We start from the raw sequence: 25,873 nt of genomic DNA, 5'->3' as shown, positions 1-25,873 counted from the left end.
AAAAGAAAACAAATGATGAGCATGAATGATAAATTACACAAGGCATACTACATACCCCCCATCACAATAAACAAATATATATATATATATTCAATGAAAAAAACCATAGGTTTCACACATGTTATAGTTAGCTGGACATTTTACTGATAAAAAACCTATGAAATTCCCCCGTTATAGTTAGTGCAGGCAACTATAACTCACGCGACCGCAATCCTCTGCTGATGCTAATACTGTATTTAGACACTTATTTGCCCATGTCTTCTTCCATTAAATTTTAGCTATACATATATTACAAATATTTTTTTTTCATAAAGACACATATGTCATCAGCAGAGGATTGCGGTCGCGTGAGTTATAGTTGCCTGCACTAACTATAACGGGGGAATTTCATAGGTTTTTTATCAGTAAAATGTCCAGCTAACTATAACATGTGTGAAACCTATGGTTTTTTCAGTGAATTTGCAAGGTTTTTTAAATGCTAATTCCTAACTTTAACGTGTGTGAAACCTATGTTTTTTTCAGTGAATTTGTACGTTTTTTAAAATGCTAAGTTACTTTACGCCATTCGTGGCGTGCGCGCCCACTTAACGCAGTTCGTTCCGTGCGTGCACGGTGCGCTTTGCGCACCGTGCGCGCACAGTGAGCACGCGGTGCGCTTCGCGCACCGCACGCCCACTTTACGCAGTTAGTGCCGTGCACGCACGGTGGGCACGCGGTGCGCTACGCGCACCGCGTGCCCACGTTACGCTGGATGGGCCATGTACGCACGATGCGCTTCGCGCACCGTGCGCACATGGAGGGCATATTATGCGCTTCGTTGTGCAAGGTAAACTTTTACATTTTCATTGTATATATATGTCATGCACAAATGGTGCCCTTCGGCCACCATTTGCACACGGGGAGGGGAGAGTATGGTTAATTTTTTTTTTTTAAACATTTAGATTTTTATTAGGGTAATACACCATGCACTGATGGTGCCCTTCGGTCACCATTTGCATACGGGGTGGGGAGAGTATTGTTAATTTTTTTTTTTTTTATATTTTTTACCGTACGCGTACGGTAAGCGTAATCGGCGATTTTTCAAAAAAATAAAAATATTGACTTTTTGGCATTGGGGGTTCTTTGGGGACACCTTCATCAAGGTTAGGTGGTTAGGAGCAGTCTAAACGGCCCCTTTACATGTTTTTTGCCTTTGGTTTTCCTCCCCCCCTCAGAGTGCGAGAGAGAAAATGGCGGCCGCCGCTTCCTGGTTTCGACTGATTCGAATGTTTACTAAGATCTAACAGCCAATCAGAATCGCGCTCGCGCACGTCACCGTACGCGTACGGTAAGCTTACCGTAAGCGCACGGTAAGCGCACCGTAAGCTGCCACAGATATATATATTGATTTAAATGCTATTTTCTCATGAACTACTGAACAGATTTACACCAGACCTACAAAAGGCACTTCCTTGACCTGAGGACTACCTCTCTGCCAAATTTCAAGTAACTCTGTTCAGCCGTTCGGGCTGTAGCTGTGTCTAAAGGTCCTATGGAAAAATGCATGGGAAAAACGCATTTTGGGACCCCCCTTTTTTCTCAGCCCCCGCTTGACGAATCCCTCCGAGACTTTCAGGGTAGGAGCGGAGCGTAGCGCCCCACCTATTTTGAAAATTTCGCGAGGATTCGTCGACCGGCGCCAAAGTTATTCCAAATAGAATGTTGCAGATTTCCTATGGAAACAGGTTCCTAACTATAACTACCTATATATATATATATATATATATATATATATTCACTGAAAAAACCATAGGTTTCACACATGTTATAGTTAGCTGGACATTTTACTGATAAAAAACCAATGAAATTCCCCCGTTATAGTTACTGTAGGCAACTATAACTCACGCGACCGCAATCCTCTGCTGATGCTAATACTGTATTTAGACACTTATTTGCCCATGTCTTCTTCCATTAAATTTTAGCTATACATATATTACAAATATTTTTTTTTCATAAAGACACATATGTCATCAGCAGAGGATTACGGTCGCGTGAGTTATAGTTGCCTACAGTAACTATAACGGGGGAATTTCATTGGTTTTTTATCAGTAAAATGTCCAGCTAACTATAACATGTGTGAAACCTATGGTTTTTTCAGTGAATTAGCAAGGTTTTTTAAATGCTAATTCCTAACTATAACGTGTGTGAAACCTATGGTTTTTTCAGTGAATTTGTACGGTTTTTTAAATGCTAATTTATTTATGTATTATTTTTTATATATTTATTTTGCAATAAACTACGTATTAAAAATTATTATTATTTTTTTTTTTGGTTTTCACCCTGCGAATTATTTTTTTTTTTTTGTGTTTTTCAGGGTGCGCGCACTGTGCGCGCACCCCCGCGATTTTTAAAAAAAAAAAAATTTTTTTTTTTGCCTTCGGGGTCCTTCAGGGACCCCCTGACAAAGGCTAGGGGGTCAGGAACTCTCTACCCTGCCCCCTTTTCACGTTCGCCACCTTCCTTTTTCACTCTCGCACTGAAAACAAACAAAATGGCGGCCGACACTTCCTGATTTCGACCGATTCGAACGTTGACTAACATGTAACCACCAATCAGAATTACGCTCGCGCACGTTAGGGTGCTCGCACGGTGCTCGCACGGTGCGCGCACCCTGCGCGCATATATATATATATATGCTTTTAAATGCTATTTTCTCCGGAAATACTGAACAGATTTACACCAGACCTACAAAAGGCACTTCCTTGACCTAGGGACTACCTCTCTGCCAAATTTTGAGTAATTCTGTTCAGCCGTTCGGGCTGTAGCTCGTTCTAAAGGTCCTATGGAAAAATGCATGGGAAAAACGCGTTTTGGGACCCCCCTTTTATCTCAGCCCCCGCTTGACGGATCCCCCCGAGACTTTCAGGGTAGGAGCGGAGCGTAGCGCCCCACCTATTTTGAGAAATTCGCGAGGATTCGTCGACCGGCGCCAAAGTTATTCAAAATAGAATGTTGAGGTTTTCCTATGGAAACGTGGTCCTAACTATAACTACCTACTGGCGACCGCCAGTAGGTAATATATATATATATATATATATATATATATATATATATAAATATTAATGAGACAAATGAATAAGTAAATATGAACAAGCACACCAAAATAGATATTCATACAGGATATAACCTCTCAACTTGATGGGTGGTTTGCAAACATGATGGTTGCGTACATTTTCATCACTGACAGAGAAATGGTTAGGAGAAACAACTTGTGAGGAATTTAGGGAAGGATTAACAGTGCATGAAGTGGTGTTATTTGTATGAGTAGGAGAGATGTCAAAACCAGGACCAAAAGTGAAATCCGAATCATTTTCTGCATTCCTGTTAGCATACACTTTGTTGAAGATGTGAACTTGAGGTTTAGTAATTTTAACAACACTGTTCTTACTCCACCACCCTCCGTTTTCTAAAAGAACTGAGGGTTTGGTAACTTTGATTATACGAACAGGTAAAGTAAATCTAGATTGACCTTTACAAACTTTAAATGGTTTTTTGATAAGAACCCAATCATTGGGTTTATAATCAGTATGCAATTTAGAATGACCATCGTAACATTTCTTTTTTGCTAACTGTTTGTAATAACAGTTTCCTTTGTCATTTGGTGGTCTGTTAACCTGTTCCTCCTCTTTTCCAAATCAGAACCCGCTGCTAAATTGTGGAACCATTTCGGTATCAATTTGGAATTAGCTTCTCTGCCTCTAAGAGCTTTAAAAGGTGTAATGTTAGTGGTGGAATGAGGGGTATTGAGATATGCCCAAATCTTATTTTGTAGGAAATCACCTACATCCATGTTGGAAGCTAGAGCAGTTTGGACTCCTTCCTTTATGAATCGGTTCGCTCTCTCCACCAATCCATTTGAAGAAGGGCAATACAAGGCAACTTTGAGATGTTGTATATCGTGACTTGTTAAGAACTCAGTAACTTGATTAGACAAAAAATGTTGGCTATTATCAGTAACAACATAATTCGGAGTGCCTTCAATTTTGAAAATGTTTTGTAAAAACGATATGACTGTGGAAGAATTCTGTGCATTTACAAAAGAATAGTAAATCCACTTTGAGTGGTAGTCAATAGCGACAATGCAATACCTTTTGTCTGAAGGAAGTAAGGAGAAGGGTCCTAAAAAATCTATAGCAATTTTATCCCACAGACGATCTGGAAATGGCACTGGAAATAAAGGTTTTTTGCTAGTTCTCCAATGTTTATCAGATACTATGCAGGTGGGACAATTCTCTATGAACAAGCTTACTTGTTTGTCCAAACTTGGCCACCAATGAATGCTCCTACGTTTTTTGCAAGTTGCAGAGATATCTAGGTGGCCTTCATGGGCAACATTTATGAGTTTGTCTCTCAAAGCAGTTGGGGGAATGAAAAGACCATTTCTGAGGCAGACTCCATTTTCGAATGAGAGTTCTTCTCTGATTTGTGCAAAGGAGTTTCAACTTTTTTAAGGGATTCATCCAGTGACATAGCAGATGCCCATTCATCTTGTGAAATTTTGTCAGAACAGGTGGCAATTGCATCAATAAGACCAACAACACAATCCTTAGAAAGATTATCTTCGCCTTCACTACAATCAGGAAGAGGAATACGAGAGAGACAGTCTGCGCGTACATTTTTCCCTCCCTGGATATACTTTATGGTGAGATTGTACTCCTGTAATTTGGAAAGAAGCCTTACTAATCTAGCAGAGGATTTTCCTAAGCCATTTCCAGAAAGTAAAGAGGCTAATGGTTTATGGTCAGTTAAAGCTTCACAAGGAATGCCCCAAATGCAGGTCTTAAATTTTTGGACGGCCCATACAATGGCAAGTGCTTCCCGTTCGATAGTACTATAGTTGCATTCGGTGGATGTTAACGCACAAGATGCAAAAGCAATAGTACTCTCTTTACCGTAGACCCACTGGCCAAACACTGCACCAAGACCTTTTTGGCTAGCATCCACACACATAAAAGGGCTAGCATTTGGGACAAAAGGATGTAGTGCTGGTGGATTTACGACTAATAACTTTACTCTATTGAAATATTCTTGAAGTGTGTAATTTCATGTGAATTTACAACCTTTCTTGAGTAGAAACCTCAATGGTTGTAATACTTGTGCATAGCCAGGCACAAATCTAGCATAATACTCACAAAGGCCAAGGCAAGAATGCAAAGCGTCTTTATCAGTAGGAGGGGGAGCATTACGTATGGCTTCAGTGTTGCAAAATTTTGGTTTGATACCTTCGTTAGAAATGAGATGGCCCAAGTATTCAACTTCACAAACTAATAGTTTACATTTATTGGCTTTGATGGTCATACCTTTATCTTGTAAAATTGTGAATACTTTTTTGAGGATAAGTATGTGTTCTTCTTCAGTTTCTGTGTGGACTAAAATGTCATCTTGAAATGCTTGCACCTGATTAAGTTCGCCAAAAAGATTATCCATAAGTTTTTGGAAGACACTCGCAGCTGATGCAAGGCCAAACGGCAATCTTAAGTATTTGAAGGCACCGAAGGTTGTCACAAAAGCAGTGAGTGGTTGAGAATTTGGTGAAAGTTGGATTTGATGGTATGCCGAATGCAAATCAATAGTAGAGAAAAACTTGGATTTGCCAATGTTGGCCAACATCTCGTGGATGTGCGGTAAAGGATGGCAATCTACAAGGATATTTTGGTTAAGGGATCTAAGATCAACACATAGCCTAAGATCGCCGGTCTTTTTTTCCGCAAAACTACTGGAGAAATCCATTCAGAGGCATCTAGCGGGGCAATGATGCCTTCAGCTTGTAGGTTGGATAGCAGGGTTTTGAAATCATCTCTGACACTGAGAGGAATGGGTCTTACTTTGTGGATTATGGGAATAGCATTTTTTTAAAGTATAATAGTGTGTTCAAAACCTTTGACAGTACCCACAGAATTTTTAAATACATTGGGAAAGGATTTTGCAAACTTATCAATGACAGAGTCTTGATCACAGATGGATAGTATGTTGGATAGTAAATCTCCTAATACGATGGGAGGATCTTGACCAGGACGCAGGATAATACCTAATAGAGCAAGGTCCCTCCAACCAATGATGTCCCTGCCTTTGACAGCAATATACATTTTTGTTTTGATTGATCTACCTAAACACATGAGTCCCAAAAATAACCCACTAAATCAATATCTTGTTCCCCAAATGCTTTTGGGTTGATGTCAGGAGGAATTAGCGAAGAGTTATTAGGTCACAATTTGTAGAAAGTAATATCTGCAAGAATGGTGACTGGCGCACCTGAATCTGCCACGGCTAAAATAATTTTGTTATCAATAGAAATGTCAACAAATGGCCCTTTGATGGGCTTATCAGAACACTCAGGTACATCAATAGCAACTACAATATTGGTGAATTGAGAAGTGCAGTCTTGGAGTTCAGGAGAATCAACAGTAACATTGGCAATTCTGATTTTACCAGGGTTTCTGTTGGGGTTATTGAGTGTGGTGTTTGATCTTTTGTTACAAACATTTTGAAAATGCCCAAATTTATGACATTTTACACACTTTTTTCCTATGGCTGGACAAGAGGGATTGTTTCCAATGTGATTTCTCGATCCACATCGGAAACAAATTAACTGCGGTCTCGAAGGTTGGTTTTTAATATATCTTCTCTCAGAATTTTGTTTCGGATTTATGGCACAAATGTTTTTTTCTTCAGAAACAAAATTCATAGTTTGAGGCATAATTGGTTGGGGATTGTTTTGCGTAGAGAACTGAAGGGGTTGAACACTGGATAAAACTTTGGACGTAACGATCGACCTCTCGATAATTTTTGCGATGTCGATTGTTTCAGCCAAAGTAGGATTGCAAGATGTGAGTAACCGTTCTTGTATTTTCTTTGAGAAACAATAAAATACGAATTGATCTCTTATATATGTGTCAACATTAGCACCAAAATCACATTTCTCGGCTAGGACTCTTAAACTTGCAATATAATCTTCTACTGATTCGTCTGATGATTGGTTGCACATTGCAAAATTACATCTTTCTAGAAGAACGCTTGTAGAGTCTGAATATTGTTTCCCCATGCGTAGTTTAGCCTCAATGAAAACGTTCCAAGTAGCATCTTTGGACACAGGTGCAGGGAAATGTGGAAGATTTTCAAATACTCTCCGTTCAGCAGCACCCAAGTGATTGAGTAAGAGTGCTAATTTCCTTGTGGGTGTGTAAGCATCAGCATCAATTGCAGTTAGGTAGTTTTCAAAATCTTTTAGCCATTCTGCCCATTTTATTTCTGGTTTCCCTGGTTTCTGTAGGAAAGGTGCAGGTTGAATGACTCCTTGGGCAGTTGCCATAGAGATATTAATTGTGATGAATTCTTGTAGTTGAAAGGTTGAACAATAAACATGTTATACTGTAGAATAGCTGTTAGCCACTTGTATATAAAAATAAAATAAGTAGTCTTGAGTCTTGAAAAATAGACACAAACTGGAACGAAACAGAAAACAGGTGTGTGAATCACCGAAGGATGTCACACGGTCGCTTTATGTATGAATTCGTTAGAAGAAATGCAGGTGTGTGAATCACCGAAACAAGCGTCACACGAACGTTCAGCAATTGAAGTAACTCGACTTCGGAACTTACACAAGATGGCTGCTGACGCGTGACATCATCACGCTCCCATGATTCTCTGCTCTTTTTAGTGAATGCGTTATAACAATCCTCAACACTCTGCGCTGGTGACGCGAGAATGGAATCCAGAGCTCTCCGTGAGGCACGCTCTCGAGACACGCTCTCGTGGCTGTGGAAAAGTTTGAAGTAGAGAGCGCGAGCGTTGACGTTACGGAGTTGGAGGTGAGGAGTTGATCTTTGAAAATTTTAAGCGCGCATTAATTAAGAGTGAGAATCTAACTGTAAGAGGAGTGGCGCGAAACACAAAATGTGTCCTAAATGTTAACGCCAAGCGTCTGACCCACCTCAAAGTGCACAGTTCCAGTGGGTTGAGACGAATAAGCTGGTGGGCTCCAGCAGATCCATTCCGATAAGTTCCAGGATAGTCTCACCCCACTCCTGGTACCAACATGTAGTACACTGGAAACAGGAACCAATAAATACGATCCAGAGTCCAAGTTGTTGATAAGAGTTGGTGAGGTTTATTTCCAAGTAAGAAAGAAGGGAGCCCACGGCAGAGGACCTGACAGGTTTCGAGTCAAAACGCAACTGTCATGGGAAACAGAACTTAGAATAGCATGGGGTTAAGGTTCTACAAACAGAATGTATACAATTAAAGACCTACGTGAAAAAGAAAACAAATGATAAGGATGAATGATAAATTACACAAGGCATACTACAACCTTGAAGAATGAAGATTTGAGGGACAACGTTTTGGAGGCAGTAGGATGAAAGGACAAAACTTGATTGGGAGACAGACTGAAACATTTCCATGTCGATTCCTAAAACCACAGAGTGGAGAAGAAAAGTTAGTTCCAATAAGAAAAGACTTTGTAGCTAAGGGAATCCCAAAGAGAATATATTTCCCTATTAAACTATTGCTCCAGCGCGAAAGGCAAATTTACATATTCTCCCTATGTCACAGACTCGTCATCACACTACTCATCCATACACTCATTCATTGGTGGGGCCCATAACACCAACACGCACTCATCTTACACGAATCTGCACTCAGGAGAAAAAGCGCTGGACATGTGGGTACCAGTTATTACCTATCAGGATTTAAATTTCTTTACATTATATACATCTGTACCTATAGAATCCTGACCTTAACATCAAGGCACTCCGCCACTTGGTTGGCGGACCAATTAGTTGGACTGGTTGATGGTGATTTAGAACCAGCTAAAACACAATTAAAGCCTAGGAAACATTTGATTCATTTCAGTACTCAATTAAAGAATCACAAACTCATTTCGTATTAATCCAAATTTGTTTATCTAATAGTAATTTGCTCTGCATTAGCATGTAGGCGCTACAGATTATAACATAATTTGGTTTATTTCAAGAAGTAAATCAAATCTTGGAACATAAACATAGATTTAGAAATGCAATTGATAGTTACCAGGTAGCAAAAAATTGGCGACCCTCCGATCACACAGAGGATTATTCAAAGTCTCTGCTACAATCTTCGGGATAAACCGTCCAACCCACAGCAATAATCAAAACATCAGATGGAATAACTTCCCGAAAATCATAGAAACCCAAGCTAAACCATGGAAATCTTCATCAGCTCAACATAGACCCAACGCCACGGAAGATCAGCCCAGTGAACCACCCCCCCTTGGGCGGATGAGGGTCTTTATACCCTTTTCCCCCGCTTACTTCAGATCAATATGCAACTATTTTAGGGGTAGAAACTGTTCTGATTGGTCAGTCCAATTCAACTTGTAATTTCTTAACATTTTCACATGACCCACGGGTTTTCCATGAGACTTGGCATAGTAAAGCGTAAATTTATTTTTTTCCCGGCGGTTCACAGGCAAAAGTTCCGAAGTAATAACAAACCATTGTCACCTTGGTAGTTCACACCGTTCATCACTTGGCAACCCTCCATGCTCCTATCCTTGACAAGGGACACGTCAATACAGGAGATGAGGTCACTTACAGATCTCCAGAGCCATCTGATTCTGCACAGTAGTCATCGTGCTCACATGACGGCGGCACCACAGGAGCTCCATCTTAGGTACTGCGGCCTAGCAGGCCCGAATGCCAACTTAAGCAAAAACAGACATAACAGTAATTAGAATATAGAACTGAAGATTCTAATGTTCAATCCCACCCTAATCCCAATGTATATTAGTATTTTCCTATCTTGTAGCAACATTTAAAGCAATAATACTCACCATTCTGCATTGCTGAAAGCACAAACCATTACAAAAGCAACATGAATCATGCAATTCTCTATTTCACCACAATCTAAAGTTAGTTTGCGTACCACAGTTAATTAATTTAGTTGTTCTGCCATGCAATTAGCATTTTAATCCCACGTGTATCTTGTGTTTTTCAAGGTGTAAGGGTTGATTAATATTTTTCACTCCAAACTAATTAGTACAAGTTAATTCTTAGAATGATTACGTAATTAATTTCATGCAAAATAGAGGAGGTATGCAAAATTTTGTTTTACCTGCTCTATCACTATCGACAGTGAATGATGCTAAGAGGCACATATTTTAAGAGCATCGAGAGACACAAAGATGTTATTGCCGTCCATCAACATATGGACCTACCGCTTGCACATGAAAAGCAATGACACCAACGGAGATAGACTTGATGAGTTGCACCAACCCTGGTCCTCCAAACTACCCCTATGTTGTCATTTGTAACTAATTAGGGCTCCGGCTGGGCACTGGATAAGACATGTTTAGAAACGACCAATACTTGCACCGGGAAAAAGAGAGTTGAAGAGTCCAGCCGCCGCCAAATGGATGTGAGAACTACAATGTGGATTAGAGAGATGGGAGGTCCCGGCTAGAAGAAGGGAAGGGTTAAAATGATTGCATAAATTGGGAAAATGGATAATATTTAATCACTTTCTGCTTTTCCTCTATTGATTTCTCTTGGTGTAAAGTATTGTGAAATGTCAATAACAAGGTAAGTTAAAACAACATACGCACTTGTAGCAGAAACACTGGTTGTACCAAAATAACAGCAGGACAAGGTAGAGAGAAGATTACATGTTCACATGGCAATGAAAAGCGGTCAATAAGGAATAGGATGAAGACATAACATGCACAGAATATTATATAGTAATTTACAAAAAGGTACATGTAGGGGCAGATCAAGCCAGTCATTGGTCTGGCAGGGTGATGGATAATTTTTCAAGTTTGAAGAGGTCGGTTTCAGGCCAGGCTTCAGTTAGGAATGAGGAAGCCAAAAGGTGATTGATAAGGGCATTTCCCAGGAAGGGTCCACACATGTGCTCTGGCCTACTCTGGGGATGGGATGAGGGGGTTCCGGAGGCTAGTTTGAGTACATTGTGAAGGATGGGTCTGTCTGTACGCAGTGAGTAGGATGGAACACAGTATATGAGCATTTAAGAGCGTGAGGATGATACATTGTTTACTGATTTAACCCTAGATTGGCTGGTAGTGCTGTTCTAGAGGTTGGTCAACAGCCAGCCACTTGGTGTTGGTGGAGTGATACAGGAGTGTGTTTGGGGAGGATGAAAAGTGTGCTTGTGGTGAAGTTAAGTATTTCATCTAAGCAGAGTAGAAAACTGACGGAGCCTCCATCATGTCCTTGTGCCATTTGAGAGCTATGCTGACTGCAGGGTACATGGGCCAAATGTCGCTTATGGCCAAGATTTTGCATGCACATTTCCCAATCTGAGTGCTGCAGGTTGTTCTCCTAAGTGATTTTTGTGCTGATTTGAGGCAAAAAGAGAACACAAGAAACAGTTTCAAACGTATGCGGAGACCTACCTGTTATTTATGGAGTCATTGGCTTTTATGTTTATTTTGTTTTTATTGTAAAAAGAAGCAACATCATATTATACATGACGTGTAATGCAAGCCAGTGTGCAGGTGTGTGCTTGATCAATACAATGGCCCGGAGAGGTCTTTGAATCATACCGTTCAGAATTAAACACACAAAATCATCTATAGTGCTTCCAAGATCCCCATACCTTTTTCACACTTATGCCGCCAGCCTCTTCCCTCATACACAAATCGCCAATCCCCCTATGGAGTCCTTGTTGACAAAAGTGGATCAACAAGCAGAAATGTCAACTGCACTTGATTTAGTCCAGTTTCTCCAGTCGATGGTAAGAGTTGCAGCTTTGTCCCAGTGTAAGGAATCCACTGCAGGGCATTCTTGACTTTTAAATCTTCTTTTATTGAGTATAACTGTGGAGTCCACCAACGCTCATTGACCAGCACTGAGATCTGATCTCCAACCATCCACTTGCTGGAGACCAGATTCCAGAACTTGAATCCCCTCACATGAACTTCACGTGACAACTAGCCACGCGCTTCACAACCAGCCACACGCTACAGCAAGCTTCTATTGTGTAGAGATAATCTCCCTAACACTTGGCTAAATGCTCGATTTAAAGCCCATTTTGATTGTGGAGAAAGGTTTAGGTTTCATTAGCAATTTTCATGAGGAGGGGTCCGGGGGTTTTGGTTGTATTTATGTAGAGAAACATTTTTGAAGCAACTTTTCATCTTTTCTCTGGCAAAAAAAGACTAGAATCCCGAGTTTGCAACGGCAGCACAAGGTATTTGATTGGCACCATGGCAACAAGGGGACTGTGGAACCCTGGGGGATTTGTTCTCACAATATTAAAGCATTAAAGGTATGTAAGAAAGATTTTGGGTAAGAGAAGGGAGAATACCGAGATATATGCAGTTACATTATTGGGCACTCTATGCATAAGGACTCAGGGAACAGACACCTAACCTCATTTGAAAAACTTTTTCCTATTTACAAATTTACTAAATGCATAATAGCCAACATTTACCTGGTTCTAAAATACTGTGCACACACCAGGGTCCGACAATTCTTGCAACAGTGAGTGAGAAATATGGGATTGAAAATTAAAACAAAGGAGTGGGGGAACCTACAGCTTGACGTACGCAGAAAGGCTCGTAGTCTGCAGGGAAGGAAAACACAGTATAAAATTATGTACAGTTGGTATATGACCCTAGAGGGTATTAAACAATTTTTCCTACAAAGGGGTCGATTCCGATAATGGTCCTTACCGTGCGACCGACACGTACCCGTAGCCGGTCCGTCCTGTAGATGAAGTACGATGTGCATAACTGCCAAAAACCCGACCGACACGTAGGCTGTGATTCAAGCTCCGTCCGAGCCGTAACTCCTAATGCCGAACCGAGTCGTCCGGAAGCATTATCGATAGCAGTTTCCGCCCTGACAAGTACGATGCGTACTTCCTACGCGCCGGATGGGTCGCTGCGTACGGCACGTCACAGCATCCGGAAAAGAAGCATATCAGCTATGATTCGCGCCACAACTCAATCCACGGCTACGAGATGGACCAGCTTGCAACGGGTACGAGACGGAGCAACAAGCAGCGTGTACGAGACGAACACATCATGAATCCCATCGCGCAGGTCATACCAGTACTCTACATCTATGACCGGATCAGGAACAGACGCCGACGGCGCAGACGGTAAGTCAGACACCTACCACACAAACAAACGGCACGTACCCGCAAAATGGCACACACACACAGGGGATCCATATCCTGGCCACTAACAACAGGCCACCATAGGGGTTGTATGGCCACCACCACTACCACCCCCACCCATAGGGCTCATGTTGCCCATCGCTACTGCCACCCCCACCCATAGGGCTTATGTTGCCCATCACCCCTGCCACCCCCACTCATAGGGGGCCTGTTGCCCATCACTACTGCCACCCCCACCCATAGGGCTCATGCTGCCCATCACCCCTGCCACCCCCACCCATAGTGGACCTGTTGCCCATCACCCCTGCCACCCCCACTCATAGGGGACCTGTTGCCCAGCACTACTGCCACCCCCACCCATAGGGCTTATGTTGCCCATCACCCCTGCCACCCCCACCCATAGGGCTTATGTTGCCCATCACCCCTGCCACCCCCACTCATAGGGGACCTGTTGCCCATCACTACTGCCACCCCCACTCATAGGGGACCTGTTGCCCATCACCCCTGCCACCCCCACACATAGGGCACCTGTTGCCCATCACCCCTGCCACCCCCACACATAGGGCTTATGTTGCCCATCACCCCTGCCACCCCCACTCATAGGGGACCTGTTGCCCATCACTACTGCCACCCCTACCTATAGGGCTCATGTTGCCCATCACCCCTGCCACCCCCACCCATAGTGGACCTGTTGCCCATCACCCCTGCCACCCCCACTCATAGGGGACCTGTTGCCCAGCACTACTGCCACCCCCACCAATGGGCTTATGTTGCCCATCACCCCTGCCACCCCACCCATAGGGCTTATGTTTCCCATCACCCCTGCCACCCCCACCCATCAGGGACATGTTGCCCATAACTACTGCCACCCCCACTCATAGGGGACCTGTTGCCCATCACCCCTGCCAACCCCACACATAGGGGACCTGTTGCCCATCACCCCTGCCACCCCCACTCATAGGGGACCTGTTGCCCATCACCCCTGCCACCCCCACCAATAGGGCTTATGTTGCCCATCACCCCTGCCATCCCCACTCATAGGGGACCTGTTGCCCATCACCCCTGCCACCCCCACCAATAGGGCTTATGTTGCCCATCACCCCTGTCATCCCCACTCATAGGGGACCTGTTGCCCATCACTACTGCCACCCCCACTCATAGGGAACCTGTTGCCCATCACCCCTGCCACCCCCACTCATAGGGGACCTGTTGCCCAACACCCCTGTCACCCCCACTCATAGGGGACCTGTTATCCATCACCCCTGCCACTCCCACCCATAGTGCTTATGTTGCCCATCACCCCTGCCACCCCCACTCATAGGGGACCTGTTGCCCATCACTACTGCCACCCCCACTCATAGGGGACCTGTTGCCCATCACCCCTGCCACCCCCATACATCGGGGACCTGTTGCCCATCACCCATGCCACCCCCACACATAGGGGACCTGTTGCCCATCACCCCTGCAACCCCCACACATAGGGGACCTGTTGCCCATCACTACTGCCACCCCTACCCATAGGGGACCTGTTGCCCATCACTACTGCCACCCCCACCCATAGGGCTTATGTTGCCCATCACCCCTGCAACCCCTACTCATAGGGGACCTGTTGCCCATCACTACTGCCACCCCCACTCATAGGAGACCTGTTGCCCATCACCCCTGCAACTCCCACACATAGGGGACCTGTTGCCCATCACCCCTGCAACCCCCACACATAGGGGACCTGTTGCCCATCACTTCTGCCTCCCACACCCATAGGGCGTATGTTGCCCATCACCCCTGCAACCCCTACTCATAGGGGACCTGTTGCCGATCACTACTGCCACCCCCACTCATAGGGGACCTGTTGCCCAGCACCCCTGCCACCCCCACCCATAGGATGGGTGATGCACCACACATCCATCATACTCCAACATTAGGTATGTCAGCAAAATACATCCCCCCTAACATCATGACAACAGTGTGTAGTCTGTGACAAATTCCCACAACAGTGATTATGATTTCGAACATACAATGTAACTAACAGCACATGTGTGACCAACAAATGAGTGTGGCCTACACAAGGCAAGCATCACTATAGCACTGTGTCAATGTAAAACTAACACCCCCTCACTGTGTAGAACAAAAGTTAAGTGTGGGGTTCCAAACTGCAGCAAATGTCGAGCATGTGTGTGTGTGTTTGTGTCTCAATATCCCCAGGCAACTACACAACACATGAGGGGGGCTGAACCACAGTGACACAGATGTGGACACAGTGCCATACAAAGTAAACCATCATTGGGACACCCTTAGTGGGCAATCAGGCATTGTGAGATGAGAGGGAGCACAACAGACACATGTGACACAAGCTGGAATGAACACAAACTAAGACAGCAAGAGACTGACACACAACAGCACTACCACCAGGGACCAGATAGTGGGGCGACACAAGCATGCATGACACCTCCACTGTGCTGACAAAGGTAGATGTCGTACAAACTGTGAAACCCAGACATGTGTCCTGTGCCACAAACGTACATCACGCCTACATAAACACAAATCACTCAGCATGGCCCGTCATCCATGGACAAACGGGAGCTAGGGGCCCATCCATGCAAACATTTACATCAGTCCACCCTCAACACCACACACCCTGAACTGCACCAATGTGAATCTGTGAAGCCCACATGGACAGGTGACATTGCACATGCACCCATGACAAACACAGTAATGTTTGGAGGAACTAAGGTGCACAGACTCATCACACAAGGACAGTCTACAACCCTGGTGAATGACAGACATACTGCACAGTATGCGGTACATGGCCATGACGTCAAAGCTCCCATAACCTTCAGAATACCTGCCACAGTCCCAGGACAATGCAGAAGCCAAGGAGAACCACAAGGCACACATGCTGACACCTGCCAACATTGCAGCCCTGAACCGGACAAGTGGGAGCAGTCACACACAAATACACATGTCTCAATCACTGAAAGGTACCACCTAGGGACAACTACATGATATTGCGAACAAACAAGTGCCTTAGGGACCCCTGACTGTGTCCCATCTGCATCTGACCACATCATCACCACTCAGAACAGACACATCCCAATGATGAAACACCAATTAACAGTAGTGTGTCATGCACCCACACATCTGGTAGCCCATGGCAAAGATGTGGGATGAACACAGTACCACTCAGCAAGCATCAACAACAGGAACATATCAAGGGAACACTGCCTGTGTATGAAAAAGGGATGTGGACACACACACATGCCCACACAACATACAACATGGGCCCAGGCTATGTCACGGAACAACACATCCGTGACATAGCCTGAGGGGACCCAACTCCTGTGGAAGCCCAGCTGCGCCAAACACAGTCACAGCACGTCTCACTCATGTCAGCAGAACACTTTGTCAGTCAGCCATCAGTTCCACACAATGAAGGCTCTAGTCACAACAGCCTGGGTACGTGAGTCTCCCCTAAGTCATCTGCACATACTCAACACATATGTACAGCAATTTGCACAGAGGACCCAGTTGCTCCTATACCAATGATGCCCACACCTGTAGGTCCAGTGGAGATGCACACAAAGTCAGGGAAATAGACAAATTGGACACTGGGAAGCACATCATATGTGCATGGGTGCAAGTCACAGATGTGACCATGCAAAGGAAATGTTCACAGAGATGTCCACAAATTGTTGATCATGACACACCCAGTTAGCTGCAAAGGATGACATGGATACCGACCAGAATAGGATACATTTCTCATGGACCACATGGAGTACCTCAGATCAACACCTCAGTATTCAGCATTGGAAACCACACATTACAGGTGCAAGGGCATGCTAAACATCATCAACCTAATGTACAGCTAAATCAAGTTCACAAGGATAAAGAAAAAAGCTTTATTCAGCATATGAAAATTGAAACGTCCGTTAAAACAAAAGGCCAATGGCCAGTCCATTCTCAAATTACAAGGAGTGAACTTGAGTGACAACTGTCACACGTTGCTTGCCTGCACTGGAAGGACAGGGGACATCACCTCGGAGGGGCATACATGGGCGCAGGCCGGGGACCGCAGGGATAGGATCAGGGCGCAGCAGAAGGAGGCAGTGAAGGGGTGGTGGATGCAGGAGAGTCACTTGCAACTGCAATGGAGCTGACTGAAGTGGTGGGTGCAGCCACAACTGTGGGGCACAAGTCAGATGGGGTGGGTGCCGGCACAACTTCAGTGGGCAGGTCAGATGGAGTGGATTGGGTCTCCACTGCAGTGCCCAAGTCATACCGGGTGGTCGTGGACTCCACTGCAGTGCCTAAATCCATGTGAGCGGAATGGGGTGCAGGTGAGGTCGGAAGGACAGAGGGGGGGACACGGTCCCCACATCAGTGGCACTAACCGTCTGACCGGGTGTGGAGGAGCAAGTGGTAGGGGGGAGGGCCTCAGCATTTTGGGGATGGTGTATCTGTGGGTGGGGGAACCCGGGGCAGGGTGTTGCGGGGTAACCTCTGGAGTGGTGGCCTGGGGGATGGAGGACAAAGATTTTGCCTTGGCGCTGCGTGGCAGCGGTGGGGTCTTGCACTTCCGGCTCCGGGGGGACTTGCGGGTGGGGGCCTCATTCTGCCTGCACCTAGGGGAGGGTGTCCGGGTGTGAGGGGCACTCCCCTCTGTGTGTGGGGACTTCCTCTTCCCCTTGTAATCTGGATCTGCTGGGTCGGTGGGGAAGAGGCCAAGGTCACAGAGGAAGAGCTTCTGTGGAGATGGGGTTGCAGGTGAGGCAAGGTAAGGGTCCTGGGAGGGAGAGGTCTCGGAGGACTGCGGAGTGGTTGTGGATGACTGTGTGTATGTCTGCAAACCAACCCCTGTGAGTGTGGTATCAGTCCCCTGCACTTGCTTGTGTGCACGTCTAGACCTTGGTTTGGGTGTTTGTGTGCTGCCCGTGTCTGTGGCTTTGTGAGAATGTGCAGGTGTGTGTGTGCTTGTGACAGGTAGGCTGCTAGGAATTGTGGGTGGTGCAGGGGTAGGAGGGGTGCTGGACTGTTGGAGGAGGGACACTGCTGCCATCAGGGAGGAGGCCACGGACTGATTGGTCCTCTGTAGGGCAGACATGCCCGATGAAATGCCCTCCATGGACAACACCAGTTGCGTCAACAGAGAGGTGTGTTCATGGAGGACACTCAGCATTGATGTCTGCCCTACATGGATCTGTCTAAGTAAGTCCACAGACTCCTCACTCAGGGCAGCAACGGACACAGGTGCAGGGGGTGCGGTGCCTGGCACAAAGGAGACATGCTCCCGAACACGGGAGCCTCCACGGACCTCTGGGATGGGAGCCGATGGGAGGGTGGTGATGGTGGTGGTGGGGGCGGTGGCGGAGACAGCCTCACTAGCTGTGGTTTGGTGGCTGCTGACACCCGCCTCCACAAGGAAGTCATCCTCAGAGCTGCTGTGTCCCTCAGCTAGGGGGGATGGTGCTGACGACTCCTCGGTGTGGCTCCACTCGCCCTCCGTGCCACAGGGTCCCCCGACTCCTCTCCTTCTGTCCCTGTCAGGCTCTGTGGCTCCTCCTGGTCCGTGGAGCTGTCCCCTCCTGTGGCCGTGGATGTATGTGGATAGGAATAGGAAGAAAGAGAACAACATCAGTCACCTGCAATGACTGCACACACCACAGTGAGTACATCACATCACAGGGCAAGCCCTGGCATCATCAGCTGAACACTGCTCAAAGTGCCAACACTGTTTAGAATAAGCCAATTGTCATTCGCAACATCAACCATGGCACACATATCCCTCCTTGACTTGCACCCATATGTCTGTTGCATGTTGGATGCTAATACCCCAATGTCCTGACATGCACCACCCACACATCAGTTGGACATGCAAGTGAACATGTAGGAGTATGTCACTGTACACACAGCACATCTCTTGCCACTGACTCAGTACAGGTGTCCGGATGAAGGGATGGGCAGAGACTCATTTCACATGCTTGTGATGCATGCCAGCAACACACACTATGATGTTCTCATGTCCTGATAGTCAATGCCACAATGGGGTGCATGGTGCACACTTGAACACAATGCAGGATCACTCATAGCAAGTTAAATGCCATTGCACTAGTATGCCTGGAAAGTCAGTCAACACTGTCTCCTGCCACAGGGGCAGGGCATCCAGACAACAACAGTATGCACTGTGTCACAATCATAGCTCAGGGGTAAAGCTAACTCTGCAGTTGACAAGTGCACTTGCCCATCCCCTGCAAACAACATATCCAGGACCCCGAAGACCCCACATCATGCAAATCAGACACATGAGTCTCTGCAAACAAAACTCCCTGTACATTAGCACATCACAGTCTGCCGTGCATGTAACCCAGCTGCCTGAAGTACACAGTTGCATACACCATTGTGCGCTGTCAGATGATCACACACCTATATGTCACACAGGTCTTGTCTCTCACAGTCACATCTCAGATGTCCTGCTGACCCTCAAAATCATGGACACCCCAGTTGTACGTGACAGGAAGCCACACCATTATGACACAGAGGCAGACACCTGAAGGCACATGTCACGAAGCACAACCTGTAAATTGATACACAGGAGTGGGATTACAGAGTGTTTCTGAATGCCCTTGAGGAGGCATGACTGCCCAGGTCTACGTGAAACAGTGTTTGGCCCTGGACAGTAGTCAGGTGGCTAAGCAAGTGTGACACACTTGATATACATACTCCTGAGGCCCACAAATTGGAGTCCCCTGCTGCATGGTTTTGTTTGAAATACCCCAGCCACATGTGGCGAGTCAGACCAGCAATTGTAACACATATCAAGGGCACACACAGATCACATGTCAGATCCCAGGCATTGAGTAAACAATTGAACCACCCATGAAACACACAACAGAGTCACGGGAACAGATGCTGACCGGTAGCTGAGGCATAGCTGACTGCAGGGACACAGTGCCCTAGTGACACAAGCAACAGGCAACAGACTGTAGGGGCCACACCTGTGTAACAGATGAGACGGGTGCATCACACAATTGAGGGACCGGAGTATTGGACTACAAGACCTACGTAATGTGGAAGTGTGACCAGGCCAAAAGACTGCAATTAGCATGTCAGACATAGTACACAGATTAGGCATGGACTTACCCCCTTCTTGCTGCTGTCTGGCCTTCAGCTGCCTAACCAGGTTCGGGAAGACCACTGCCAGGATCCGGAGCATGTGGGGGGTCAGGGTCCGGTGTCCGTCCCTCCTGCGTGGAGGTGACAGCTTCAGCTGGACTCCAGCGATCCTCCGGGTCCAGCCCCCAAGGTCCTGCCACCTCTTCTGGCAGTTGCGGATCCGGCTCTTGTAGACCCCCACAGACCGAACAGCCCGGGTGATGGTCAGCCATATCTCCTGCTTCTGGTGGGCATCAACCTGTGAGGATGACAAAGTTAAAAGTCCATTAACACACATGCCCCATATTTGTGCTGCACACATTTGGATATACATGTCATCATCACAAAGGGAAATGAGTTACACAGGTACTGCAACCATGGGGAATGACAAATCACCTGCATGTCTGACATGTTAACAATGCCTGGGAAGTTTAAGCTTGCACTAATGCACTTTAGCAGCAGAACACCTGTTCATTACATGTACCTACACACTTTGGGGGATGAAAGTAGTCAGTGAGAATGCTTGCCACGGTTGTTCACCTGCTCCCCTGGTTTCCCATACAGCTTGCTGTACTGTGGAAGGAGCCCGTCCAGCAGGGCCTGGTTCTCCTCCTCAGTGAAGGCTGGGGCCCTCTCCAGAGTACGTGTCATAGCAGGAGCCAGAGGATGCAGAGACAGCAGCAGTGGTAGCAGGGATGTGGTCCAGGAACATGTAGTGCAGGCAAGTGAGCTCCCTGGGGGCCATCCAGCCTTATATCTGTGCTGCAGAGGCAGAATCTGTGCCATGTGTCCCAAGTGATAGGTCCATCACGGTTGAATTCTATGAATCTGGCCAATCCATGGAAATGTACGACTCGCACACGCCTTCCGCATCGTTCAAATCTTCACCTTCATGAAACACTACGAATTGCAACATTGTTGTAGGCATCCAACTGAATTTCCAGCGCACAACTCGTACAAGTTTTGAATCCGCATACGTCTCCATGACAGTCCAGAGCCAATGGGTGCGCCCGGCTCGGTCAACTGACTGTACAACGCTTATTTTTGAAAATACACATGCACCCGTCTCCATACGATTCAATGGCCAAGGCGTACGCCTGTCTCGGACCATGCCTGCCCGACACACATGCATGATAGTCACCCGTGTCGGGCCTCATTGCAGTCAATGGCAAAGCGTACGCCCGGCTCGGTCATGAACCGTGCAATGTGCATGCATTGTCAACCACGTCGGACCTCATTGCAGTCAATGGCAAAGCGTACTCACGGCTCGGTCATGAACCGTGCAATGCGTACGCATTGTCACCCGCGTCGGACCTCATTGCAGTCAATGGCAAAGTGTACGCACGGCTCGGTCATGAACCGTGCAATGCGTACGCATTGTCACCTGCGTCGGACCTCATTGTAGTCAATGGCAAAGCGTACGCATGGCTCGGTCATGAACCGTGCAATGCGTATGCATTGTCATCCGCGTCGGACCTCATTGGTGTGACTATTCGAAGGATTCAACACACAATTACTTGCCAGGGACACCAGTGCACACCTACCACACTACAGCATTGGCCACACAGTGTCCCATGGCATGTAAGGCTGCATTCCCTGTGTGTTGGGGGCCACATTTGGTTTGTTGGGTGGCACTTTTGTTCAGCCACTCCCAGGCTGTGCACGTGTACATGGGGGCAGAATCCTTTGTGTGTCGTGCACATTACCTCTGTGAAGTGCAAATGTACAGTAATGGGCATGAGTCATAGACACAGTTTCATGTTGGATATGTTTAGGACATGTCACATACACCCTGAGTCCTGGGGGTGATGGCATGTACGTCACAGTGAGACCTGTAGCCACAATTCTGATGTGCACACACAGTCTGTGTGCATGTTGTGTCTCAGATGTGGCTGATCAAATGTGCCCAATGGGAGACAGTCTCCACATCCATGTGGTATATGCATCAACCTTGATGGTGTGTGTGTGTCTAAGAGACGTACATGTAGGGCCTGCAGGAACAACAGTGGTCACTACCTGTGAGACTCACGCTTGCCTTGTGGTGTGTACGTGATACGCCATGTCCATGCCAGTGTTGATGTGGCAATACAGGGACCCTGGGTATCTGCATGGCAAAGATCTGTGATGCCTGGGAGACATCAGGTCTCACTTGTCACTGTGGTGTGTTTTTGTAACGTCACAGTAGTACATAGGTCGGGTGACACAGCCAGATGATTGGCCATTGCACTACATGGGACTCATGTGGACATGTGGAACTGAGATGTGAGGTGATGGTCATGTAGGTGGCATATGTGTCCATGCCCAACAGCACACACCTTAGTACATTGTGTAATGTCATGATGTATCATGTGATATTGAGCCTGGTCATGGCCACATGGGTGGATGAACCAACAAACTTCCTTTGTTCATCTCTGTTCTGCAGGGCACCAGCTGTCCATCGACCATTCCCAGACCTTGAAACCATGCAGGAACGTGACTGCATCTGATGGTACCGCTTCACCAGGCCACTGATTGAGGAGTTGGTGGAGCAGTTGGCGCGACATCTGCTACCTGGCCGGACATACCCCACAGCACTAACCCCAGAGGTGATGGTGATGGCAGCCCTGCACTTTTGTGCTACTGGTACCTTCCAGTACACTGTGGCTACAGCAGGTGGGATGTCACAAACTATGTTTAGTCGTGTGCTACGCGATGTCTTGGAGGGGATGTTGCATTTCCTTGACCTGTACATCAAGTTCCCTAACCCAGCTGAACTCCCAGAAATAAAGGATGCCTTTTATACACTGGGGAGGATGCCGAACGTCATCGGATCTATTGATGTGACACATGTGGCCCTGATACCACCACAGGCACATGAGCAGGCATACTGTAACAGGAAACATTTCCACTCGATCAATGCTCTGGTGGTATGTCTTGCAGACATGTGTATCACACATGTGTGTGCACGGTTCCCTGGTTCTGAGCACGATGCCTACATAATGAGGAGTAGTCGCTTTGCAACGCTGATGTCACAGATGCCAGCTCAGCATGCCTGGCTTGTCGGTGTGTACTGACTGTTTATCATTGTGTGTGTTTGTCAATGTTGTATTCCGCACTCCTACAAAACTCAGCTACTTGTTCAATTTTGTGTGTGTAGGTGACTCCGGATACCCCAACATGCTGTGGTAGCTGACACCCCTCAGGAACCCTGTGACACCAGCCGAGATGCGCTACAATGAGGCACATGGTCGGAGCAGGAGGGTTATTGAGCGGACATTCGGCCTCCTGAAAAGCCGCTTTCGCTGCCTGAACAAGACCGGAGGGGCCCTTCCATATGAACCTGCAAAGGTGTTCAAAATAATCCTTGTATGCTGCATGCTACACAACATGGCAGTGCGGAAGAAGGTGCCTCTTATCCAGGATGATGATGACCAACCACCAGCACCTGTGGAGGATCCCGGCCTGGGCCAAGATGCCAGTGATGATGAGGATGATGGTGACGTCCGCTCACAGCTCATCAACAACTTCTTCACCTGAATGTGAGTTTCCAGGGTTGTTATGTCAATGTATGGAGTTAGCCTGGAATGTGTTGTGGCTGCTCTGTTGCTGTCTGAGTGTGTCTGTGTGCTACTTGACTGGATGCGTGCAGTGATGTGTCCATTCAGGTGGTGTGTACTCCACAATAGGGTAGTACTGCTAACTTGTTTTTGTGTAGGTTTCTTGTGACATGTTTTGTGCATGTGTATTGCATTTCTCTCGTGTTCTGCTGTGCTTTTGACTGTGTCTTGTGTCTGTCCTTCACAGGGTAATTTGCCTGTTGTTTGTTCAACACTGACCCCCAACACCCAGAATCCGACACCAGTGTGGGAGTAGTCAATTGACATCAAGTGATGTGCCACACACCCTTGGACTCCAATTCTCAGACACTCTGTGCCCGTGTGTCCACCGTAACGTACAATTGCCTTGCAACTATTTTTGAATAAACATGTTGCTGATGTGTAATGAACCTGTGCTATGCTTTGTTAGGTGTGTTGTCTGTCTTCCCACATCTGAGTGACATTTGCTTACATCACCTGTGGACTTGTTACCAATGACTGTGGATAGGTGTTGTGTTTGTGCATACCTATGTGTTTCAGGTCAACATCATTGTGTGGGATGAGTAACATGGCCATGGTGAGTATGTATTGTGTTGCCATAGTGGTGTGTCTCCCTCACATGTGTCACATCACCATGACTCACCTAACGTTGGTCACATTGTTGCAGTATTTGGCATGCACTGTGTTGTGCAGCAGATCGACATCTCCATGACACATGACAAGTTGGAATCACAACAGAGGCAAGTATGGTGTACTGGTAAGTTTATTTTTGAACATGTGTGAGGAAAGTGCACAGGATGGTGGGTGCTGTACATTGGTTTTGGAATCCAAAGTTCACATTAGAGTTGGAAGTGCTGGTAGATGAAATGTCCAGAGTAAAGTCCACAGTCATCTGCTACATTGGCCCAACATGAACCCTCCATGTCATGTGGGCGAGTTGTGTGCGATTGAACAAGGTGAACGGGTTGCACACAAAGAACATTGTCCAGAACAGCTTTAGAGGCCCTGGGGGATGTGCTGGGACATCTGCCTCTCACATGTCCTTCTTCGGACGACCCCTCTTCTTCCGGGGGGGGGGGGGATCCTCAGGTGCAGGCCTTTGCGGTGCAGGGGACTCTCCGCCGGAGTCCTTCTCCCTCCCTATGGCTCTGGCAGATGGTGTTGCAACAGATGTTGTGGCCACACAGGGAGGTGTGGACAGGTTTGTGTTGATCTGGCGGAGGAATTGGAGTATGTCCTGATGCATTGCAGTAAGGGCATCCCACTTTGCCTCCATGCAGGCATGGTGGGCAGCCTGCTCCTGTTGCATGTCCTTGAGGATCCCCACTACCTGGCCACATCCTCCGGTGCTATCCTGGTACGCATCTATGATGCGTGCCAGTTGGGGGTCATCATGCAGTCCAGACCCCTCTGCAAGGTGGGCCCTCTGCCTCCCACCCCTCCCAGCACCCCTAACCACAGGGGCATGACCAGCGGCGGGACGCACAGGTGACACTGGGACCCCTTGGGTGGTGATGCTGGTGGTGTTTGCTGTAGCTTCCGGGGGGTCCTGTGTCCCTGTGTTGTGGGAGCTTAGTGGCCTTGGTCTGTCCATGTTGGCGGGCGTGCCCTGTCCGTTTCCAGATGCTGGAGGCGTGGGTACAGGGGGTGCAGATGTTGATGCTGCTTGTGCTGCATGATGACTCACACCGGAGGGGCCAGGCTGGTCGTCGTCATCCGAAGAGGACAGAGACAGAGTCAAACCAGAGAGCTCAGTGTCCACCAGAGTCTGGGACTGGGAATCCTCTTCATTTGGTGCTGGGTCCCCAGCACCACCTGTGTTTGGAAGAGACACACAATGTGAGTTATGTTTCTACAGGCATCAATGGTTCACAAACATGACATTTTTTACTGTACGAACAGATGCCCGCCTGAACACTGCTTTTTCCCAGCTTGTCACGGACAGAGTTTGATATTGTTGTTGCCCATTTCCCAGCAGGGCCTTGTGCTCCCACAAC

Source organism: Triturus cristatus, chromosome 4_1, assembly GCF_964204655.1.
Source record: "Triturus cristatus chromosome 4_1, aTriCri1.1, whole genome shotgun sequence".
In the NCBI taxonomy this organism is placed as follows: Eukaryota; Metazoa; Chordata; class Amphibia; order Caudata; family Salamandridae; genus Triturus; species Triturus cristatus.
Note: the sequence above shows the minus strand (reverse complement) of the source record.